Source organism: Aedes albopictus, chromosome 2, assembly GCF_035046485.1.
Source record: "Aedes albopictus strain Foshan chromosome 2, AalbF5, whole genome shotgun sequence".
In the NCBI taxonomy this organism is placed as follows: Eukaryota; Metazoa; Arthropoda; class Insecta; order Diptera; family Culicidae; genus Aedes; species Aedes albopictus.
In genome coordinates, this window is record NC_085137.1 from 389,760,821 (window position 1) to 389,783,991 (window position 23,171).

General features: G+C 37.0%; 1 protein-coding gene and 1 long non-coding RNA gene across 6 annotated transcripts in view; both read right to left on the reverse strand.

The window, feature by feature from the left end:
• Window positions 1-23,171, reverse strand: part of LOC109404556 (cGMP-inhibited 3',5'-cyclic phosphodiesterase 3B) — a 916,127-nt gene that overhangs the window by 182,891 nt on the left and 710,065 nt on the right. The gene's annotated exons all lie outside the window — the stretch shown is intronic.
• Window positions 10,568-17,242, reverse strand: LOC115262142 (uncharacterized). Its single transcript, XR_009997943.1, has 5 exons — window positions 13,514-17,242; window positions 13,334-13,424; window positions 13,146-13,275; window positions 12,996-13,087; window positions 10,568-12,941 (listed from the first exon to the last, which is right to left on the reverse strand). It is a non-coding gene; the product is annotated as an uncharacterized LOC115262142 (long non-coding RNA).

The window sequence follows — 23,171 nt, forward strand, 5'->3', positions numbered from 1 at the left end:
GGTACCCCAGAAAGTGGCCAGATATGAAAATGACACAAACCCATGCATGCGACCCATCAAACCACGGCATTTTCGATTGATGAACGGGAAGTAGGAAAATAGTCTCAGACTATATCTGAACCGGTAGTGTTCCGGTAGTGACCGAAGAATAGTAGGTCGAAACGCGTCACGCTAAACAAGCTGTTTCCGATATTAGTCACCGATAATTACCAATCAATCCACAAATAACAAATTTGAACAGGCTGTGTTCCAGAACCGGTTCTAGGTGTCCCGCTGGAAGTAGCCAATTAAAAAAGTGAACCAAACCCATGCATGCGACACATCAAATCATCAAAAATGTTCGATAACCAGATAAACGGGCAGCAAGAAAATAGTCTCTGACCACACCTAAGATACCGCAGTGTTGCAGAATCAGGATTGGATCTGGATGCATCGCTGAAATGACGAAGGTGAACAAAATCGATGCCAGCGATAAATATGCGTAAAAGAACAAAATTTCGATAAAAATTTAAGCGATCTTGTCAAATCAAACCATTTTAGATTCCCGAGGCGTAATTATACAGTAGGATGGATCAACGTTGTATGGGAAGATTTGAATTTTATAGCATCAATCCCCTTTTGCGTCTAAAATTACTGCGCAACATTTTGATGCAACTGGTTGAGACCTCGCGCTCTGTAACACGGTTGGAATTTGAATGGGTTTTATTATGGAAAATTTTACTTTAATTTAATTTACATAAATCGTATAACTAATGCTAATAAAATAAAGGCTAAAGTGTGCAGTTTTTTTTTGCCGAAATGTCTTGATAATGATCGGCATCCAGTGCTAGTGGAGGTGGTCAAGCAGTCAACGGAGAGGTTTGATATTTTTCAGCTCTGCCTATACGTTTAAATACATAACGTCGGAATCTGAGCCATCAATAAGTTTCCAAATTCGGTTGTGGCTTTGATAAATTCTTGCTTTTCTGAATAAGGCTGACACAAATTTCAATTTTCTCTTAAGTCAAGAGGGGTCCTCCCTTGGAAATTTTGGTCGGAATTCAACATTTTGAGGAAGGGCACAAATAAATAATCCAATATTTAAATTTTAAGGTGAAATTAGAGTCATCCTGAAAATTTCTTACCAAATCCGATGAGTTAAGCGATTTTGCTGAATTGTTTGGGTATTTTTTCATCAAATACATTTATTATTTATCAACTCCAATCCTCCCAAACCCCCCATTGACGAGTCAACGAGCACTGTGACAAAAGAAGAAAATGAAATTTGTTCCGTTCTAGAGTTCAGTTCTCAGGATTCAGGAACACATCGCCGTTAAGTTAGAACAGCATACTCATGCCGTTACGTAACATAACGTAACGTTACAGCTGTTCCTCTATAGGCCCTACACTAGAGCTATTGAATCTGCCTGAAATGGAAGCTGTACAAATAAATAAAAACAAAATTAGAAATGAATCCTATCATTCTAAAATATTCCTCCAGACCATACATATACAACCATAATCCAACGCCAGCCACCCAACCAAAACCATCGAAATCCAATGACTGTTATTGGATTGAATCCCACTAGCCGCACACCACTAAACCGATCGCGAAATCCCAACCGACCGAAAAATCGTAACCGGCGGGGCCCAAAATCATCCCGGTCACACGAAATGTGCTGCCAACCCAAGTTCAACTCGAATCAGAATTCTCCGCCAACGTCCAACGGGTCCGATGACGACGGACGACGGACTCAACCGAGCATCATAAATGCGACGCCGCCGCACAGTACCCACTGGTTGTGGTGGTCGGTGGTCGCGAGAAACCAGCAATCCATCACCTTTTCGGAGTGCTCGGTGCATCCCGCCCTGAAGATGGACGACGGATGAGCATTGCTTCCGCCGCCACCAGTTCAGGTGAATAAATGCATTCACTCAGTGTCATGCAGCGACGCCGCGTCGCGTCGGGCGAGATTCGGTCCGAGAATAGCTGCGAAAATTTGCCCGCACTGCACTGCTAACTGTGTCCTACTGGAACTGGGACCAGCAACAGTAGTGGTCACCATCCATCTGGCTGCAGCCCTCAGGGAATGGTTCCATCCGTCAGTTTAATGTCCGAAATTGTCAGAACGGCGCTTGACCGTGTGGTCGGTCATCCCTCCTGGCCCTGGGGGATGGATGGGACCAAGCTGATGTGCAATGGTTGTGCGATTATTACGTCTACACACAGCTGGGTGGATGTTGGTAACGTGATGGGGCAATGCGATTCCAGCTCCATCCGTTTGCAAAAAAGTTGCACTCTGTTTCGAAAATGGATGAATAATATATCTACCTACCAGTGAACAGCAATTCATTGATTTATGTGGCCTCATATATAATCAACCATATCATGCTGTAATGATGTATTATTTGATTTGTGCCTTGAACAAACTTTTAGATTACCCTCTTTCGAATGGGCGTTGCCTTGTTGATATTGATATTATGCTTCTCGTGTTTGTCTGCCACTTACTTAAATCGACCTTTTCAAAATCGGCTTTTAAAATAAACTATTCCCAAGTAACATTTTAAGTTTTGTTCTGCTCTATAAAAGATCTTCATGACCAATTTTATAAAACTTGCAATAAAACTGATTTATCATCACAACCTCTTGATAACCTTTTTAAGAGCGGCTTCCGGCTAAGTGGACCACTCTCGGAGAGGTTTTGCAAACCACAATAAGAGTAGCAATAAAACTGTTTTAAAACTTAGTTGAAAAATTTTCCATTCACGAAAACAGGTTATGATGATTGTTGTTATTTTTTTTTCCAACAAAAACTATGACACGTCAAGATCCAAAATAGTTCCTTCGATGGCACGTAAGGTTCAGGAGCACACATCATTCGTAAGAAGAAAGCGATCATTTCAAAGTAATATTTTAGTAGTTATTGTGGTGGTAGGCTTATGCGCATTCAATTTTACCGTGAATATGGGGATTGCAGAAGCATAAAATTAATGCGCTTCGAAAATAGTAAATATTATCATCTTGAAATGAAATAAATCAATTTGTTAATTTAGTAAAACTATCTCGAATCGCAAGAAAACTCAGCTGGAAGAGTTTATTTATGTGAGCATGTTATGGAAACAGCGGCAAACTATCAATTCATTGGTTTGTTTGAGCAAAATTAACTATTTTCCATTCACGTAAACTAATTCTTCAAAATGGCGACGACCAAAATTAGCGAAAATAAAACGAAAGCAAGTTTACTTTTATAATGACCGCAATAAACCTAGCAGTGTCGTAGTTTCTGCTTTTCCACCAACAGATGTCGTTACTAATCGAATGGATCGCCATCTGTTGAGAGTTTGAACAGTTTTATTGTGGTAATAATGAATGCCAGAAGGTTTACATATCGGAGAGTTTTGTTTACTCTTAAAATCTGGCTTTATGAATATCTTTAAGTATACTATAAAACATTTCACCAATGGTTCCCATAAAAGTAGTCATAAAATTGTGAGTTTTGATTATTGCTGTGATAAAACTCTAATAAAAATCAAACAAAACCAATCAGCGATGGAATTGTTACTTGGGTTCGGCCTTCTAAGACTACTACCACTCTAAACTACTCGAAAAAAAATCTGGAGAACAATTTAATATGTTTTGTGATGATTTGGTGGTGTTTTACTAATGTTTTGAGTATGTTGTAAACTTTGGGATAGTGTCTTTGGTAATTCAATGAACTTCCAGTGAAGCTGCTAACATTTTTTTAATGATTTCAGTTGGGAAATACTACAAGATTTTCATAAAATGTATGAAAGGTTTTAATTATAAAAATTGTGATGAGACTGAATTCGTGAGGTATTTAATACCGATTTTAGAGAATTTCCATTGAAAATTCCACTAGAATTTGTACAAAGCATCGTAAGTAATTTTTAAAGTAGTTTATCTGAAAATTTGGCAAGAAATTATGTACAAATTCCTCCAGTTATTTCTTCAAAAACTACTCCAGTTTTTTTTTTCGAAAATCTCTGTATGAATTCCTTAGAGGGTTTTTATAGGAAGTTCTCCTAGGATTTATTTTATGTTTCCTCTACAATTTACCAACAGATTTTTTCGAGATTTGCTCCATCAATACATGCAATGTTTAAAACAAGGTTTAGGAGGTTCCATCGAAAATACTTTATCGATGATTCCACCAGGAATCTGTAGTACTTACCACCCAAATTACTCCGAAATTTGTTTCAGGTTGCTTCAGGAATTTCAGCGAGAATTGCTTCAAATATTCCTCTGGACATTACTCCAGAAATTCTATTGAAACTCATTTTGTAATGTGCTTGGAAATTGTTCCAGCATTTTTTCCGAAAATTCCTACAGAAATCCCACTGTGAATTCATTCAAAAGGAGTACCTCCTAAAAGCATCCAGGAATTTGTTCATGATTTTTTTCTAGAAATATTTCAAAAGATTCCATTGGAGATTCCTCCACAAAAGTTTTAGGAAACACTATGGTGATTCTTACGTGTATACCTTCAGGAAATCTTCCAGGAGGAATATGCAATGCAATTCTCTGGTAGTTCCTTTATAGACTATTCCAGGAATCTTGCTCAACATACCCCCGAGTATTCCTCTCGAAATTCCTCGGCATATTCTTTCAAAAAATTCTCCAAAAATCACTTCAGGCTTTTCTCCGAGCATTCCCACAGGATTTTCTTCAAACATTTTTACTGGACTTTTTTTTCTAAGAACTTCTGCTGCAATTTCCGACAATTCCAGTAATTCTTTCTGAAGATCATTAGTAATTCAATATTTTTTTATCGTTGAATCCCTTTGCATGCTGCTCTAGAATCTTTTTCAAGAATCTATTATTTTCAAATTGCTCTGTTGATTACCAACTCCATAAATTTCTTCTGGAAGAAAACAGAACCTGACTTGAACATTTTTCTGTAAAAGTTTCTATAGATTTTTTTTCCATAAAATATTTATGAATCCCCTCAAGGGTTCCTTGGGTGGATCTTGCTCCGATGATACCGATGATAGTACCGTCAAGCATTATTAATAATATTCCTTCAGAAACTCCTAAGAGTATTGCATCAAAAATGTTTCCGAAAATCAGCCTTTTTAGAGGTTTTTTTCAAGAAATAAAAAAAAATACTCAAAAAATGGTTTTAGAAAACCACAGAAAATCTTTCGAGAACTTCTCAAAGAGTTAATCCATATTTATTCAATGGAAAGTTTTTTCGGACATTTATTCAAAAATGTTTTTCTGGACTGCTCTGATGATTCTCCAAATATTTCTCTTGGATTTTGCCCAGTAAGTTCTTTTTTATTCGTAAATTTCTACTTACTGCTAATTCATCACACAGTAAGTCTTCAGCAGATCCCCTCAGAAATCTAGCCAGAAATTGCTCCAACGGTTCCTCAAAGAATTTCTTCAAGTATTACGCACTGAAATCCTCCGAAAATCTCTTAACATTTTCCCAACGTTTTCTTCAATTAGTTTTCGGATTTTTTCAAGAATTCCTTCCAGAGTTCCTTTAGAAGTTCATCAAAAAAAATCCCCAAGACTTCGTCCAAGAATTCTTCCACAAATTCGTCCAAGAAAATAATCCTTCAGAAGTATCTCCAGATGATTAGCAGAGTACATCTCCTGGTGATTTAGAGAGTACATCTTCAAGCTTTGATCGGAAGGACACTCAATGAATGCATCATATACTGGATAACCTAAAGCATTTCTCTGAGATATCTTTCACGGATTCTGGAAACTCGTCCGAGGATTAGTTTGGGATTTCCTGCTTAAATTGTTCCAAGTATTCCATTAGAAATTTCTTCAAGCCCCAAAGTATCTCAGGAATTTCTCCAAAAATAAAAGAAAAAAAACTTTCAGGTATTACCTTGGGATGTTTTTAAAACTAATTTCTATAGTAATTCAATTGAGGAATTGCTGCAGTATCTCGAAGTTTTATTTATTTGTGTAGAATTACACAAAGCGTTTTCTCATGCAACCCAGTAACCTAGAGAAACCATGTAATTTCTTCTTTCTAAAGGAAGAGCTACACTCCCAGGATTTCTCAATTTCCATGATTTTCATGAAGGATTCCTCCAAATTCCTTTTATTCTGCAGGAGCTTTCTTGTGTCTGATTTTTATTTCAGAAATTCCCGATTGGATTCTTCCAGAAATTTTTCAATTCTAGGATATCTTTCGGAATTCACTCAAAAAAAAAAATCTAGGGGCTCAAACAATTCCTCCGAAGATTTTGAGAACATCTCCAAGAGAATCTTCAGAGAATACTAGATGAATGACTTCAGAATTCCCACCGAAAATTCCACCAAGGCTCCAAGGCAAATTTCTAAATATTCTAAATCTCACTAAATATTCTAAACATTCGTTCGGGATTTTTTTTAGGTTGCTGCAAAAGCTTTATTTTGATGCTCTTCGAGGATTTCCTCCCACGAATAGCTCGTGTAATTCTTTAAAAATTTCCTCCTTTTTCAAAAATTCTTTTAAAATTCCTTCATAAACATTCTACAGGGCCTCCTTTAGATATTTACTTCTATGATTTTTTTTGCCGGAAGTAACGACAGATTTTTTTAAAAGTTCCATCAGAAACCTAATAAATACACTTTCTCCAATATTATCTCTCACAAATTATTTCAGGTATTACCTTAAAAATGCCGTTTAAAAATATAGTTTCACTTATTTTCTTCAAAGATTACTCCAGGAATAATAAAAAAATATCAGTCTTCTTACATTTTTTCTTATAAGGTTCCTGCTGGAGTTCTTACAACGATATGTTCAGAAACTGCTTGAAGAGTTACCACAGAAAGAAGCCTCCATTCATCCAAAGCTTCCTTTGGAAATTACTCCGCGTAAAAATGTTTACATTCTTCTGAGAATTCCACGCAAATTTCCTAAGCGGAGAACTGCAAAAAAAATTCATGAATGCCTTCAAAGCTTCCTTCAGTAATATTATCTAAGTGTTTCTCTTATAATACTTGTGGTTCCTTCAAGAGGTTCTGCGCAAATTATTCCCTGAATACCTCTTCAGATTCCTTTAAGAAATCCACTGAGGATCTTTCCACAAAACCTTTCGAAGGTCCCTTCAAAAATTCCATGAATATCCATGACGCCGCTAACCGCACGGCCACGAAGCCCACAAGATTTATAAAATATAAATATCAAAGATGATATTGGTTTTCATTAGAATAAATGCACAAACATTGAAAATTTTTAATTGAATAAAGCCCTGTTATCTGAAGATTTTACAGATCCCTCATAAATTGATTAGTTTTCTAATGGTCAGTTACTATCCTGAAATAATGCAGGAGTAGGTTGTTTATTTTATCGTTCTACGATTTTCTTGATTGATATGTTTGGGTAATTTATACTTTAGTGTAGAATAGTGTACACTAAAGCGAATGCTTTCCCATATAGCGTCTTCCTAAATTTTCGAAATACAAAAGTTTTCCCTCAAATTTTCTAACTTTTTCCTGGAATCCTGAACCATAGACCAAACACAATCCTTTCCAGAAATTATCAGCTTCCTATCATAATCCAAAGTTTTTATCCCCTTAGAAATCTCCAGTTTCTTTCCACAAACACCAGTACCAGCACCAACTCCAACATACCCGCAATCACTATGTTTTTCGCTGGCTCTTCCAGCATGTCCATATTGTTCCTGGCAAAACTAGGAGCCACAGCTGTTGATATGATCGCAACCGGAATCAGGATACCCTGGAGTACAAAAATACTTCATAAATTTGCACCAGCAATCTCTAAAAATTCACCAATTTCTCACGGCCCGAAGTACCTCCGAAATTTCCATAGACCCGACGTCAAAAAGAAACTTGGATCCAGGCTCCTTTTGTTAAAACCAAACCAATTCAAATGATTCATTCATTTTTCAGTCAGATGGCATTCGGCCAAATGGCGGTCAGCCAAACGGCATAGGGACAAATGACCCGACAACTTGTATTTCGGCTCTACCCCATTTGGCATAATGTCATTTGGCATAACTTCGTTTGGTATAAAGCCATTTTGCATAAAGACCATTTGGCATAATGGCTATTTGGTATAATTCCGTTTGGCATAATACGAAGAACAGCCTTCTTGGTAAGAATGTGCATAATGGCAAATGTCCATTATGCCAAATGGCTGTTATGCCAAATGATTTATATGCCAAATGGCACTATGCCTACTTCTTGGAGCACCTGACGATTTTCTTTTTCAGAAAAAAAAAACATTAGAAAGTTAAACAACATCTCGGTGAACAGTGTAGTGCAGGTCGTTAAGGTGAATATATAACGAAGCCACACCTCAAGTTTTCAAGAGCACAAATCTGAAGAACCGAATGTCAGTTTGCCCTGAAAAGTTGATCGATTGGTCACCCCCAGCGGGTTACTAATCGATCAACTATTCAGCGCAAACCGACTTTCGGTTCTTCAGATTTGTGCTCTTGAAAATTTGAGGTGTGACTTCGTTATATATTCACCTTTAAAATAGTTAATGCCCCATTTCTACCAATAAATGTATAAATGTTTAAAACTGCACACAGGAAGCTCCAAATGCTTAAAACGACAGGAGGCAAAAACGAAGAACGGTAGACAGTTCCACCCTTGAAAATTGCCTAATACAAAGTGCCGAAACGTCAGGCAGAACAAAACCATCCGTGTTGATCCCGTAGACTGCGAGAGCCAGAAGAAATCAAGAAAATTTCCAGTCGGATTATTACGTTATTAGAAAGACAGGTGATGAAAAATACGCACATTATATGACCACCGACCTATTCAGCAACTGCTCGGCCTACAAGAACGGTCAAACACTGACAGACGCGAACTCCCGCAGCCCCGGCCCCGGGGCGGTCGGCCAGCAACTATGATGGAAATTCGGATGCGTTTTCCATGTAGCGTGAATTTATGGGTGATGGTGCTTGATAATGGGATTTCTGTCGTCGATCCCGACTCGATTCCGAGACCCGAGAAATGCTAGCGGCTCAGGAAGGAGGAATACTGATGATGATACTTTTTCTTTCTCTGATTGTGGATGAGATTCCTACCTACCTACTACTAGGCATGTGCGGATGAGAAGTGAAAAAAGCAGCTGCAATATCGTCTCTATGTGCGTTATGAATGATGAGAAGGGAAATGAAGCAATTAAAATTTCATGGCTACTCCATGGGAAGGGAATCCACGGACAACGGGTCAGGTCAGATGGCGGACGGGGAAAATACTTCTATCTGTATACCGGGGTTGATTGGAGTTTTTTCTTTCTAATTTCATCGCTGGAAGCCTCGTTTCGTTCGATGCTGTGAGCCAATTCAATCTGCTGCGGTAGATCCTATTTCTTTTTGATTTAATTCTTGTTCAACCAGCCTCGGTTTCGTGTAGTAATAGGCTCTTCTGATTCAACGTGGAATAGTATTTTATATTTCAGAATACAGCTGTTAAAGCGATTATAATAATTTAGTAAAAAACGAGACTTTACCGCGCAAACCTGAAGCAGTGACAAAAACGATTGGTATGCTCAATAGCATACTAAAAAAAAGGTCTTCAAACAGGCAGACCGTATGCACTGCATCTGTGCAAGTTCATGTAGATATCTCAGTATTTGGGAAATTAGGGCTTAACCGCAGTTTACGGGTTATACATTTGTAGTCATAGGTTGGTTAAACTGCGATAGAACTCTTATAAAAAATATCGAAGCATTATTTTTCCCAATATTATTTTTCGTAATATAATATAAACTATCTTGTTTTTGAGAGTATGGTAAATATTAGTTCAAGAGTTCGAAGTTCACCGATGCAAATATTTAGTTTGTTTTATGTCATCCTTTTTTTTTGGTGGTGAAATACCTTGGTTGATATACGGTTGCTATAAGGTGAGTTATAGTGAATCCTGCGAATCGTGTCATTACTGTTTTTCTCTCAAGTAGCTTAGATTCATATCAATCTGTGAAAAAATGTGGGTTTTTCCAATTTTGGTAAGGTAGAATTATTTTTTTTTTTTGAGAATATCAGCGAAAACTGACCGTTTTCAAAAATCCCGCCGGGGCGACCTCTAAACCAGTGCTGAAAAATTCATTTCGTCATATCTAAATTCAATCACCTACAGCTCATTTTAAAGGCTGAACCTGAGAATATGGTATATGAAAAACTTGTGCAGCTAGACCAGTTCTGCAAGAAAGTCACGGAAAAACTGCTATTTTTCGAATATTTAAGGGAAATGTCACGGACTGCTTTCGAAAAATCCCAATGATATTCACGGTGAATATCATTTGGCATTTTTAGAATTTAGTCCGTGACATTTACCTTAAATATTTGAAAAATAGCAGTTTTTCCGTGACTTTCTTGCAGAACTGGTCTAGCTGCACAAGTTTTTCATATACCATATTCTCAGGTTCAGCTTCTAAAATGAGCTATAGGTGGTTGAATTTAGATATGGTGAAATGAAATTTTCAGCACTTAACGTCATTTCTGAAAGTTGCCGTCATACAAAAGTTTGCTCTCAACATCCTTTAGGTATCATTTGCAGTGTGAGTCCCCAAGATTTCTGAGTACGTGCAATTTTGGGACATCCTAGTATGGTTACTAAGGAGCGGAAAAAATGCAACTTTTCAATCATCAATTTTTTTTAGTAGTTGAACCTATTTTTTAATGGCGATTATCATTTTAACTTTTTAATGGTAATATTTTATTCATTTTTAATTTCCTCCTCCCTCGTATTCAATGAGAGGTCTCGGGCATGAACGAGACAAAAAAACGTAGCATCGTCCTAATAAAAAAGCAGAAACTCCATCTTGAAGTCAACAAACTTATTCTTATATCGTAAGCTCCACAAATTCTGAAAATAATTCCGGAAATGAAGTCCTTTCGTTTAAATTGCTTAGCTCTAATCCCAGTGCAATTTATTTATGTATTTTTAAATTTAACTTAGGCGTAAACACATTTCATTTTGACTTCTTGTCTTCCCCCCCCCCCCTTTCAAAAAAATTTAGCTTGATTATGCATTTTGAGGGTACAGATAAAAAATATTTTTCAAAATATCAGGTCTTGCTAAAAATTCTTTAAAAAATCCGATGAGTATTTAATATTGTTCAGATTTAATGCTTTATTATTTTTAAAAACTTTTGTAAATATTTCATCCACTTTTCAAAGAAATATAGAAGATTGAAAGTTTGTTGAATAAACAGTCACGATTTATTAAAAGTTCCATTACAAAATGATCAGGGCAGGTGAAATTGTCGTTTTTTAAGAAATGGCCAACTAGCTGCTACTTTTTGAAAATAGTATCAAAAAATATGAAATTTTCACTGTGACTAGTTATCTATCAATGGTCCAAATTTAGCAAACATCGACCCATTTTATGCGAAGATTTTAATAAAAAGCTTAATTATCTGATAGCCAGCTTTGAACTGTTATATCTCCAGATTCAATGAAATTTTGAGCAATCATGACTTACATATTTTTTTTGATTATAAAAAAAGTTCTGTCAAATGTTTTTCAAAGGCCATTATATAAGTCAGAAACGTTCAAAATTTCACTGTATTCCGTTATTTGAATCCGGAGATAAAGCAGTTTAAAGTTGACATGTTTTTTTTCTTGAATTTTTCTAACCTCATATAGAATAGCCATATCTTTCCTTAATTAGAATCATTAGACCACTAGTTGATCAACTAACATTGAAAATTTGAGAATTTTTATTGCGATTTTCGAAAAGCTAGAGCTAGTTGACCATTTTTTGGAAAATGAAAATTTTGCCAGTTCCCTTATTAACCATAAACTCTTCCTTTTTTATCCTACTTATAACAAAGCAATGTAACGCTACTTGTTTCGTTTCTTATTTTAGTATTTTTTTTATCAGAAATGAGCAAGCATGAGTGAAAAAAGAACAGTGCCGTAACCGTTTGTTTTCGAATAGATTTAATTCGGGAACGTTAAATTAGTAATGGCTCTAATTTTGACGAAAAAATCACTGTACTGACAATTGTTTGATACACTTTATACTAAGTTTTTTTTTCAAGACTTCTAATTGAATTGAAATGAATAGAATGAAATAATTAGAAAATATTAACAATAAAGTCGAATTGTTAAGAAAGTTCTATGCATTTTTCAGATATTTTTATACGAAGGTTTATGGAGCTAAAAGTTATCTTGTAGCCCATCAAGATATTTATGGACTTCTGTTAAACATTTTCTTCGAGAATTCTAAAGAGAAGAAAAAAAAAACAAATCGTCCACGATTTCTTAATATTTTTCTCTGATAATTTTAAATTTCTTCGTCTTAATTTTGATTTCGGAATATGTCCAAAATTACTTCAAAAATTCGACCGTATACAAGTTGCATTGATTGTCAAAATACATTTTATCGAAATTGTTATACTCTGTTGCAGGTTCCCGGCCTGGTAGAGCAGGACTACCGAACAGCATGGATATTTCGGGCACAAACACTTCAAGGCCTAAAGCACCAACTCACAAATCATACATTTTACTAGATTTTATTATCCCAAAAGAGCTTCCTCCCACATTCCTAGCTCCTACAGCCCCCTTTCTGGATCGTGGCCTAACTAGATCATATTCTTACAAGCTATAGTTTTCTCTCTACTCACGGGCCCGTCCTATAGGTAGCTACCTGACCTGCGACATCTTGCATCCACCAGACCGCTTTTCAGACGCATCACACATCCTTCCGGCGGGAATCTCAGACGTCGGGCTCTTCTCGCTGCTGACTCGAGTCTGGATCGGTACCCGGGCGCTCACGTTTCACGCACACGTCTTCGTCACGCGCCGGTCGAAGTCGCTTCGTTGGGTGCCGCACCTTCCGCAGGGGATTCCTCGCAAACGTCCGGCTTTCACCGTTGACTTCCCCATACACGACTGGGATGTTCACTTCCGTTGACTCGCGCCGACAACTCTCCGAGTGCCGAAGTGATCCGGTTCAGCCCGCTTCGTCCGATCAGTAGATGCACAACTTGAAGTCCGAAAAAGAGGCCCTGCAAATCACATAATTAGCATTCCGTCAAAGTCTCCCGAGCAGTGAAACTCACCCTTGAATGGGGCCTGCTGATCCTCTTCTTTCACGGACAAGTGTCCACCTTTGTTTGCCGGAAGCGGTTCGCTCGCGGAATGGGATGGAATTCTACGGAGAGGTTATGTGATTAGCTCCATGACTCAACAGGAGATTGAGTTTCACTCACCGATCGGTTGGGAATGACTCTTTCCTCCAAGATGATTCTTCGATGCTCGGGGAATAACGATCCTTCTAGTTTGGCACCTCCTTTGCTCACTGACGAGTGCCGCTTATCCACTATGACGAGCAACGGGATTCTGTGGAGAGGTTAGGTGCTTAGTTCCATATACCATCGGGAAGTGGGGTTCAACTCACCAATCGTTCAATGCCGGATATTTCTCCAAACGGGTGGCAAATCGTTCTTTACTTTTCCACTCCAATGTGTTTATCCGGGGATTGCGACGTGCTAGTGGGGAAGTAATTCACACTTTAGCTCCGGCTGTGTAGGTTTGAGGTTAAACTCCACGTGGATGACATCCCCAGAAGACCACTCACCTTCGATCTATGAGGCAATCCGCTTAAGCTTTGTGCACTGGACGCGACCGGAATAGAAAACCACTGCCGTGCCGGACACTGCGTTCCCGGTTGATTCGGATGCAAAATTCTTGACTTTTTATCAAAATAGAACTCGCGTTGGTTTCCTCCGTCGCAGCAGAACAATGACGGCTGCTTCACTTGCCGGCCAAACGATTTTTGTCTCGGCGTTCCGAAAGCGGCGACGATTCACGATTGCGGGAGGTTTGTGTGTGTAAATAGAGTCGACTGAAGCTGGCAGTTGGAAGCGTTTCTTTCTTTGTACCAGAACGTTCGTACTAGCAGCGTTTTGTGGTGTATCCTTCGCCCGTGTGCGTGCCGTGCCGAAGGCGGATGATTTATGCGCAACGGTGTGTGCGTATGCGACAGAAAAGGCCTTTTCGCCAGGGGTGTACTTTAGGGTGGTGCATTTCGACTTCTATTTTTCATTTGCTGCGTTACATGGTGCTTATTATAATAGTAATGACTAACATTCCTTATCTCCTCAAAACTAAACGTAACAACTCTCAAGAATTGCTTCCAATTTCCACCACTGTTTCTAGAAATTCATTTTAAAAGGTAGCTGTTCAGATTGTTTTGAAATTTATGTTACACCGATGGAATCTCATGCGATCTGCTTTTCAAGGGATTCTGTTTGAAAGTTCAGCAATTTCATTTAAACATCTATACGGATTAAAAGACACTACACCGTCTTCAGCCAGAGGCTGCACAGATTGAACATTACTAACACGAGACAACGGACAACACATATAACACCCAGTGGCCCAATGGAGAATTTATCGTTTGACGAAAAGTTTTCCCCGACCGGAGCGGGAATCGAACCCGCACTCCGAGGCTTACGAAACGCCTAGATGGCTGACGCCGCTTACCGCACGGCCACGAATTATTAAAAACAGTAATGATAATGAAAAATGCTGCAAACCTCCTAAAACTCCCGGAAGCTCTCATTAGCTGCTCGTTTTGCAAATGAATTAATTGCAATTGCACTAAATCTCGAATAGAAGTTTTGTTTCGGAAATGGAATTACAACACCGCAACACAGTTGCAACAACAGCAGCGCAAAAGTGGTGCCCACCAGCAGTTGGTTGCCAAGCTTCTGGGGTGACGGGAAAACCGGAACCGCACACCAGCTGAGCCATAATTAGAATTCAATTAAATCGCGATTCATTTCGTCCAAGTGTACCACTTCCACTATTATTAGCATCACCACCAGCCCCACAATGTAAACGACGGAGACCTACCGACGACCGACCGACTGACCAACTGACTGCTACTAAATACTGACTGCCGCCGTCGGTCGGCTAATGTCTCACCGGGTGACATAAATAAAACTGATGACAATTAAATTGTGTTCATTAACATTATAATCATCGTAGTCTCGATTACTGGGGAAGCAGGTGGAGCGAGGGTAACTGGTTGGAATTCCTGAATGACAGAACCGTTGTGACCCAGGTTGGACACTCACACTATAGGGAAATTAGGACTGAGTTGGAGCAGGTTTTTTGATTATTTTTACTATATTAAATAAATCCATCTGGTGCAAGAAAAACACAAATATTTTTTTTTTTCAAAAACAATAATTTGATGTATAATTTGTTTTGAAGAGGAGCCGTCATAAAACTTTAATCCTTTTATGGTTTTATTATGGCTACAAAAACCTTTTAAGCCCATTTGACTTGGAAGGTTTTTTTCGTTTTGTAACATAGGGATTTTTTTTATTACCGAACAGGTTTGGGCCGAAGGGTCTCCGATTTCAATGAAAATTTCACCAGTGCTAGAGGTCGCGGATTTATGATCATATATAAAATTCATAAAAATCATAGTGGACTACTTTTCCGGAAAGCGCTAGATAAAATTTCACAATTTTTCAAAATTTTGTAAAACATCCCAAACTTCAAAAAATCATATCTCAAAAACTATCCATCGTAGAACAATTTAGTGAAATCAACGCCAAATTACCTCAGCAATCCAATAAAAATACACTGAGAAAAAAATTCTCAGAAATTTTTTTACCATAGAGAAAAAACGTATAAAATGCTGATAAAAGTACCGTCTGTATCATAGATTATTTTTAACAAAAAATTTCTAAGCGCAAAAACTAATGTTCTTCCCTTCGATCTTTGACGCCAAAATGGAATCTCTTACCGTTTTGGAGATATAGCCGACAAATCATCGGCCAGTCGCTATATTTTCATAGGAAGCTATCTACAACAGCGGCCGTTCACTAGTTTCAACATATTGTCTTTGCAACGAGCCAATGACACACGCTAATTGCAACGTTACTTTGACACCAATGTGTTCCATTTCAATCAAAGCAATCATATGCAAACCGTTAGAGATGAGTGGATGGACTATAAGGTCTCTTTACACATCTAGAGCTTTGTTTTATTTTTATAGTGTTTTAGTTGCTTAAATTTCATTGGTATGCGGATTCTTCTATACACCATAAAGAGATCACTTTCCACTCAATATTTAGTAGCATGATCTGTGCATAATGTGTTTGTATAATGTGCTTTAGAAGAAACACTTATTTAAAACTTAACAGAACTTTAAAAGATATATACCATACAAGATAAAAGGAACAAACATGTACTAAATAGTACGGGCAACAAATCAAATCCAAGAGTTTATCATGCCTACAAATTCTTAACAAAACGTTGTTGATTTAAACCAAGCTTATCCTGTTCTAAGAAGCGACACAATTCCAACAGTGACGATAATAATGTTTAGCAATGGTCGCACAAAGATTAATACCGAGCTCGGTATAGAGCTACTGAGTTGACAACAGTTGAGGCAACCCGATACACTCGAGGATCGATCATTAGCGTTAAAGTAAGCTTTGACTTTTATTATTAAAAAAAGAACACCGAAATGTAAGATCAATTTATCACTTTTTCCTAACTAACGGTTTGTTGTCAAAAAGACTTCATCAGTTTCGAGAACTATCATGACAAATTACCGATGATTGTCGTAGGCTTAAGTATTTTTACCTATTAAAAGTTTGGTAAAAAAAAACTTGAATCTATTAAACAATGTTTGGTCAATCATGAACTACATGGTGGTATTATGCAAATGTCAAACTACAACATAAACGACCCAAACTATTCGAGTGAAAGCTTTTCCTAATCCTTGATAATCTTCACAACATGTGCATTTCTTTGCATTAGTCGACCAAACCATAGATTAATAGCGTTCATTCTTGCTTACCGATAGTTTCTGGAGTTTAGGGAAAATTTTACCAATTATATTAACCATGAAAAATAAACTCGCCCCATATCACCTTAAAATTGATAAAACTCATGTCAAAATAAATTTTATATATCAAAAACATCACAACTACATACACCAAGAAGCAAAACGTTTAAAAATTTGGTGAAATTTTGAAGTTTCAGAATTAATTGCTAGGTGGATCTTTTTTTCTGTCATACCCAATTTTTAAGCAATTTTTCCAATCTTATCTGAGTTCACTTTATTCTTCAAGAACCAAATATTTTTCAACACAGATTACTGAAACAATGTAAAATGGATGTAGTGCATTCATTGAAAGATGTATTTTATCATTTCTGCATGTAGTTTTCATTACAAACTGAAACCACTATATGGTGGATCTTTTTTTGTGCCAGTCACTGTATCTCTGAAACGGTAAGAGATTCCATTTGGCGTCAAAGAACGAAGGGAAGAACATTAGTTTTTGTGCTTAGAAAATTTTGTTGGAAATAATCTATGATACAGACGGTACTTCTATCAGCATTTTTAGACGTTTTTTCCCTATGGTGAAAAATTTTCCGAGAAATTTTTTTCTCAGTGTATTTTTATTGGATTGCTGAGGCGTCGATTTCACTAAAAAAAGTTTGTTCTACGTTGCATAGTTTTTGAGATATATTTTTTTGAATTTAGGGGTGTTTTTCAAAATTTTGAAAAATCGTGAAATTTTATCTAGCGTTTTACGGAAAAATAGTCCACTATGAATTTTTTGAATTCCATATATGATCATATATCTACGACCTCTAGCACTGGTGAAATTTTTAGTAAAATCGGAGACCCTTCGGTCCAAAGTGTTCGATAATAAAAAAATCCCCTCATTTCACATTTACAACATTTTTCAATAGACAGAGTCCAAAACATTAGAAGAAAATAAACTGAATCCTATCCAAATCCAATCTAAATCCGATTCGAGCCCAAGTTTATTTCGCACCCCATTTCAAGCCAACAACATGTTGGCCATAATGTAATGTAGATCCAACAACATCTGATTAATTTACAAGCAACCTGCAAGCAACAGCCCGGGAGCCCATGAGTAATGTTTCGAATATTTACTGTCGAACATTATCGAGGGCGAGAACTGCAGTCGGTGAATACCTATATTTTTGCGCACTTTACTCACCATTGATCATGACGACGAGTGAGTTCAAATGACGTTTTAATTAAAAAACCAGACTACATACTCTGCGTTGCATTACTGCAGCTATCCGGCGGAGCGCGGAGGGCCAACAGTGCTCCGGAAACAGTTTCCGTTTCCTGAACTGTCGTTGATCGCATCGTTGTCTTTTGTGCCGTTTTCGTATAAAAACGTCGAGTTCGAGAAAACTGGTATTTCTCATAGATCACACAGCGCCAACTAAGTAACCAATTTTGAATTATTAGGGCTACAATAATCGAGATAAGGATTAAAAGCTACTTTAAAACCATTTTAAAGCCATGGACGTTACTTTTCAAGTAACATTTGCAAGTCAAATTGATTCGAGGAGGTTATAAACACCATCATAACGCCAACATAAAATCTTCCTAGTTTTATGACGGTTCTGGAAACCTTTATAATACTAATTGGTAATCAAAATATTGCTTGAATTAGTTTACAATGGCTCATTACCACAATTTGGGAATCCTGCCTTTTGGTCTAAGCATTCCCAACGATATGGGACAATCATGTCTAGTACGAGAGTCATTCCGCCGTCGTCGATAGGAGGAAGGGTAAGTGACTTCCACCGTTCATGCTATATACAGAAACAGTGCTTTACTATCACGTTGCGCTGCGTGGACGACATCTCTTGGACCATGGTTGTACCACCACGGACCCAGTTGCAGGAAATTGGTATTGCGTTTCGGATGTGCCAAATTTTTCTCGCTTCAACAGTTTGTTGCGATGTTGGAGGACCGTGGTTCGTAGAGGTACACAGGCAGGAGGAAATCCAAGCACAGCCGTTTGCCCGAACTGTAATTAGGGAAATTTCAATTTCGTTCAAAGGGAAATTCGATTGATGAATTGGAAGTCCGGTGCAGGTACGAAGTTGGTTGAGAAGTGCTTTGGACAGCTTCACAGAGGTGGTCAGTTGTTGAAAGGAAGTTTTAATATTTATTATTATGTTCGAGAACATGGTCCATGATGACGCTCCAAAGTTAATTTTCATTTTCATTTTCATTTTGCAGCATTTGGTGGGGCAATGAGAGCGCAAGTCAGTCCAAAGCCGATGATAAGGAGGGGTAATGGCTGAATAGTCTTTGCTGACCACATACGCCATGGGATAGGAAATGGGTATTTTGGTGTGGGATTAGGGTGTTGGTGTAGACTTGACGATATCAATGCTATTCAGATGCAAAATAATTTTATGGCTCAATAGTGAATCGCATACCTTCCAAAACCAAAAAACAATAATTCACAAAATACCAAGCAAGTCATAGAAAGAAAAAGTGCCCGATTGTTTATTTTGTCAATTATAACAAACGGAAACTTCTACCCTCTCCGACTCGCCAGTCACCCCGGAAAAAATGTCCCTTCAGTTCTGGAAAATATATTATCCCCAATTAAGCCTTTAATCGAATTGTCCGCGTGGTCTTGTAGTACCCCTGCTAGGTAAGAATCAGTCATTGCCATACATATTAAATGCTAGACATGACCCCATGGATAGCATTTGCATATGTAAAAGCTTTGTTGATGTGACTTTCCTATTAGGCAATTCTCTCATCTCATGTTTGTCTTCAAAACCTTATCAAGCTTAGAAAATTGAAGTTGATAAACAATACATTACAAGGTTCGAATTCCCATAGAATGAGATCATTCATTCGCACTACAACACCATAGGAGATAATACCACATTGGCTGATTACAGTACAAATGTGAAAAATCTCCCTTTTCCCCCTATCCGCAACCCGGGGACGCGCCCTGTTGGATTTCGAAAGCCTCGGAGAATATTACAAACTTTCAATGGCATTCCCATAAACTAACCCACATTGCCCATTCAGGGGTCTGACTGGGCCTATTACCCTCCCTCAGTTTGTAATATTCTCTCCAACTTGGAATTATATTTTCCCGGCACATAAATGACTTCGACAAATGTTCGATATACTATGCAGCGTCATGATCAGTATAACTATATCAGATGACTTGAAGATCTGATTCTTACAGAATTGTTTGCCATTGATTATACATTCAGCTATTCCAATCATTACTGCAAAGCACATCGACCACATGCCTGAAATCAAAGCTTCCTGGAAGATATAATCCAAGCCCAGGGATGACGCTCCAAAGTTAATGGAAATTTATTCTTCTGATTATTATTCACTTGTGGTCACGTAAGATGTAATGTCCACGTGAATCATACATTTAAAACACTCTCAAAACTATTCAGTCATTACTTCACACAAGTAATGAATTATAGATAAATTAACGGAAATTCGAATTACAGATTTGAATTTTTTTAATCATGACTGGTGCTGTTGTACTCTTGGGATCTTTTCGACGTATCAGTCTTCTCAAAAAATCAAAAACCACAGTTTGATTTTACGAGAAGACCGATACACCGAAAAGATCCCAAGAGTTTTACAAATTTGTCAAAAATATATTTTCAATATTTCAAGCCCATTGCTTGCTTCACAATCCAAAACACAATGGCTAACCCCTTATGAATTAATAACACTAGTTTACAGCATTTTTTAACTCGGTAAGCTGGTGATCATTTTAAGTGTAGAATCATGTGCACAGTTCGAAAACGTAAAGGAAAAAAATACAGTAGAGCGGAAATTCGTTCGACTTTCCATACAAGGCAGACGATTTTTGTTCTATTTTTAAGCAAAGATGCTCCCTTCATACATCTTATTCTCCGAAACAAATGCTCCGATTGAGCTGAAATTTTTACTGTCACTCGCTAACGTCTAATATTTCAATGTACGTAGAGAGTGAGTTTTTTTATTTGTTTTTTCCTATTGCAAATATACAAATCTGCATTATTTTTTGAAAATTTTGCTAAATTTTAAGGAGATCGTCCCATATGAACAACAATAACTCAACTTCTATTAATCTGACGCAAAAATTGTGTTCAGATGATCAAAACACATTATATTCAGCTTTCTATTCATGCAAAAAAATTGAAAATTTGTTGATTGCAAAGCAAGATATTTGAATTTTAGAAAAATTTCTAATTTTTAAAAACTGTGAAACTCGATTTTCAGCATAAACCCAAAAACTGTTAACCCTAATTTATTTGAAGCTCGGTCTCGAAATCAGCAAGTAATTATGCATAACACATTTTGGTCGTTGATAGAAGTTCATGACTTCCATTTTATTTTGTAAACTAGTGTAAGGCGGATACAAATTTAATTTTGACTTTCTGTCTCCCCCCCCCCCTTCAAAAAATTTTGGCAGGATTTTGCATTTTGAGGGGGCAGATAAAAAAATATTCATCGAAATATCGGGTCTAGCTGAAAATTCTTTAATAAATCCGATGAGTTTTTAATATTTTTCAGAATAAATACTTTATTATTTTTATCCCCCCCCCCCCTCGACCAACCCAAGAGTGATGGGACAAAAAGTGAAATAAATATTTGTAACGGCCTAATCATACGAAGAAAACAAATTAAAAAAAGAAATTATTAACATGAAACGAGCTCACCACTTCATTCACCGAAAGATTAATTTAGTCAATTTTTGAGAAAACAAAAGGTTTGACAGGGTTCTTGGTAATAATTCTAGCGACTTTATTCAAGTGAATTTTATTTGCGCCTTTAGGTGATCAACAACGCAGGTGATAATATTAAACAGATCACCTAATTAATGCTTATTCTTCCTCACTTAAGGCCACTTTAGATAAAGACGGCCTAGGCAGCAAAATCGTCATTTTTGTACCCCCTCCCCCTTCGTTCTTCGTAACACTTTTTGTATGAAAATCCTAAAATGTTTATATGGGCCGTAATGATCTGCCGTACTCCCTCCCCCTCGATTATTACATCATTTGTAGATGGTGCCATATGAATGTTTAATACGGAACATTACCAGAGTTATTCAGACCCCCAGTAAGGTGATCAGGTTCTTATAAAACTGTATTACAAATAATTTAACAAAAATATTCTCAAAAAAAATCTATAATTTAAGTCAATTTATCGCTTTAAAGTCTGAAACACAATGTCCAATAATATCTGACTTGATAGTAATGTCTTTATTCACTAGGGTTTCTAGTGTGATTATAGCGAAGAGCTGAGATGAGATGGGTAATATTGGTCGATATTTGAAAAATAAAATCATGAAAAGGAATTTGGTAAAAAATGTAGTGACCGTTGCGGGCGGTGTACCATGCAAGTCCCATCAGACATCAACTTTAATACAGGAGAGGGCAGAATCTAGCTAATTTATATTTAAAAAAGAAAAAAAATGATTTAGTTATTCATGGGAATATTTTTTGATTTTTTAATATTATGAACTTTTTTTTATCTTTTTATTTTCGTGAATTTTAACTTATGCTAGTTCTTCACATATATTATGAACGAAAATTACCGATGATCAGGAATTAATGATCAGATGTTTTATCGAGGAACAAACCATTAGAAGAGTTTTGAAGGATCCGAAACATGTTTAAGTAACTTCTTTGATAAGATCATCAAATGTAGTCAAATGCAAATTAGACACTTCCTATAGTTACTGCTAGCAAATTTTCAAAGACTTTTTTTTTTGAAAAAAAAAACTGTGTTCATTTCCTCATTTTTCGGTTTTTGATTTCATTTTTTTTATTAAAAACGGAGCAATATTTTCAAAATCGGTTTTCATACATATGTTGAGGAAGGATCAAGGTATCTTCTGGTTTTTTTTTTTCCTAGTGGAAAAATGTTTTCAGTTTTGCAAAAACCAGTTTAAACAAAAATGCGAAAAAAATAGTACCTGGAAAACTGATAACATTTTCCACCAGGAAAAAAATCAGATGATACTTTGATCCTTCCTCTACATGTGGAAACCGAATTTGAAAATATTGCTTCGTTATTTATAAAAAAAAATCAAAAACCAAAGGATGAGGAAATGCAGCCAGTTTCGCCTTAATTACAAACGAATTGACAATTATTTCTCTGTCAAAAAAAAAAAATCACTACAGGATCTGTTAGTTTCACTTGTCCGACTCTCTACGTGTAGCTTTTTTTGGTGATTATCCCTCCGTTTCAGATTTCTGATTTCTTACAAAATACCATTAATTCTGATGCATCTCGTCTCATGCTTCGTTACGAAACCTCCAGTGAAAAAAAATAATGCAGTGAAACAAAATATAATAACATAAAAATCTACCAAGAGTTTATCTGAGAAATCCCCCAGCAACGTCTACAACCGCTCTTTGTAATGTTTTCTAATGCCCCATCTGTGTAC